Source organism: Gavialis gangeticus, unplaced genomic scaffold, assembly GCF_001723915.1.
Source record: "Gavialis gangeticus isolate Ggan-Ray unplaced genomic scaffold, GavGan_comp1, whole genome shotgun sequence".
NCBI lineage: Eukaryota > Metazoa > Chordata > Crocodylia > Gavialidae > Gavialis > Gavialis gangeticus.
The window spans coordinates 156764122-156766512 of NW_017729022.1; the positions used below are offsets into that span (position 1 = coordinate 156764122).

At 47.5% G+C, this 2391-nt stretch overlaps 1 long non-coding RNA gene across 1 annotated transcript in view; it reads left to right on the forward strand.

The window, feature by feature from the left end:
* The window catches only part of LOC109296797, an 11867-nt gene extending 10692 nt beyond the window's left edge, over positions 1-1175 (forward strand). Inside the window, exon 3 of the long non-coding RNA XR_002097059.1 lies at positions 1096-1175. This is a non-coding gene — a long non-coding RNA (uncharacterized LOC109296797). The remainder of the gene's footprint in view (positions 1-1095) is intronic.
* The last annotated feature ends 1216 nt before the right edge of the window (positions 1176-2391 follow it).

Below are 2391 nucleotides of genomic sequence, written 5' to 3' on the forward strand. Positions count from 1 at the left end.
TGTCCAACTAGACCATCCCAGACAAGGCTTTGTCTAGCCGGGTCTTAAACACCTCCTAAGGATGGTGTGTGCACCACTTCAATGGGTAACCTGTTCCAGTGCTTTACCACCCTCCCCTTGAAAGTCCCTGCCCCCCCAATAATATATCTAAACTTCCCTTGCAGCAACTTGAGACCGTTGCCCCTTGTTCCAATCCCTGCCACCCCTGAGAAGTCTAGCTCCAGTCCTTTGTCTAACCCCAGGGTGTCACATGCACGGCCTGCAGGCCAAAAGTCCAGCCTTGCTCTGGGGATTGTCCTGCCACCTTAGCCAAGCACCCTCATGAGAGTTGCGGCACTGGAGCCCCAGCAGCACAATGGGGAGATAGGCAGGGCACAGACTTTCACAGATTTCATAGATATTAGGGCTGGAAGGGACCTCGTAAGATCATTGAGTCCAGCCCACAGCCCCAGGGGCAGGAAGTCAGCTGGGGCCAAAGGATCCCAGCAAGATAAACATCCAAATGTTTCTTGAAGGTGACCAGAGTAGGTGCACCACTTCTGTGGGGAGTCTATTTCAGGCCTTGGAGGCTCAGACAGTAAAGAAGTTTTTCCTTATGTGCAGCCTAAAATGGTCTTGCAGGAGTTCGTGACCATTGGACCTTGTCATCCCTTGGGACGTTCTGGTGAACAGGCGTTCCCCCAGATCCTGGTGTATACCCCCTATAAACTTAGAGGCTGCCACCAAGTCACCCCTGAGCCTCTGCTTCTAGGTCCATTGCTTGTTCTTATCATAGCAACTAAATGCCTAGGGTGCCAGGCCTCTTCCCGCTGGACTGGAAACGGAGAGCCTACTGGGCCATCCCCACACCAGCGATCCAGCCCACAGACTAATCTTGTAGCACTTCTCTGGCCTACAAGGCCAGACAAGTTTGACACCCCTGGTCTAACCTGTTAGCAAACACCTGCATGTGATTGAGTACACCAGGGGTGGGCAAAATACGGCCCGCCACGCCATTCTATCCGGCCCACGGGGCCCCTAAAAAATTTAGAAAATGAAAATTGATCTGCCCTGGGCTGCCTGTCGATTGCTTACCAAAGCAGACGACCTCCTGAGATCTCATGCGGCCCTCAATTGCTAACCAAAACTCGGTAAGAGGCCGTCCGCCCAAAATAATTGCCTGCCCCTGAACTACACTGTCAACCCTGACACAACCACAAGGCGCAGCACCCTCATCTGCCACAGGTACAGCAGGGGGACCACAGCAGCCCATCTCCTGCTACTATAAGTGTTATTATACACACCCGAGAGATCCAAGGAGAAGGGCCAGGCCCCCTGCTACAGAGGAAGGCAAAAACTTCCACAGTCTGTACCGATTTCTGATATACCATGCGGTAAAAGTCCTTCTTGACTCTAACTACAGCATTTGGTCTAACCCTGAGCCAAGGGGCAAGACCTTTCAGCCAGAACCCTCCAGGAGTCTTGGCCCACCCAGCTCACAGGATCAACCCAGAGATTACAAATAGGAATCCACAGTGTAAAAACCAATCTGACCTGTTGCAGTCCTTCGGAGTTCTTTACAACAGAAGAATACCTCTACTATTTTCCCAACATTGAAAAATGAGTGGAAGCTAAGAGCTGACATTTTTCAAAGGGTGCCCTGAGTCTAAAAAGGTTGAGAACTAGTGGTCTGTTGTATGTGCTTTTCTCGGTGGAAGGAGAAATGTTAAGAGCTGTGTATCTAAATGAGTGGCTTTTCACTTTTCTAGATTCAAAGCACCCCTCAGTAAATGCCAGCTCTTAGCTTTCACTCATTTTTAACTACAGGGAAAAAAAGAGCAATCCTGGTGCAAAGGACTCAGAAGACTGATTATAGGGCAGAGTGTTTTCCTGTTTGATTGGATTCCTATTTGAAGTCTCTGGGTTCACCTTGTGAATCAGATGTAGGTGTTTGCCCACTTAGCTGTACTAAGATTGCATAAAATTTTAATATTAGTGAGTGGATCTTGTGGCACCCTGGTTGAGATCACTGATCTAAACATAGGTTTGTTATAAAGCACAAGTAAATGAATGGGTGCTCATAATGAAAGTATGGAACAATCACAGTTGTGTCTTTGGGCAGTGAAGTATGCACCCATACATAAGGGTCCTTTGGAGAAGAAGTATGAGAAGCTGTTACATGCAAATACATGCTTATTATGGAAGAGGAGTGCATGCAGATGCCTGTGTACTCTTATGCATGTCCACAGATTGATATTAGAGTTTGTGTACTTGTGTTTACTGACAGGGGATATGAAATACATTTTTGGAGTATTTAAATAATTGAAATTCCTATGAGCAGGTCCTCATTCTACTTTTTAACTGTCCCTCATTGTAGATACATGATGTAATACTGCTCCATGAAAAAAGACA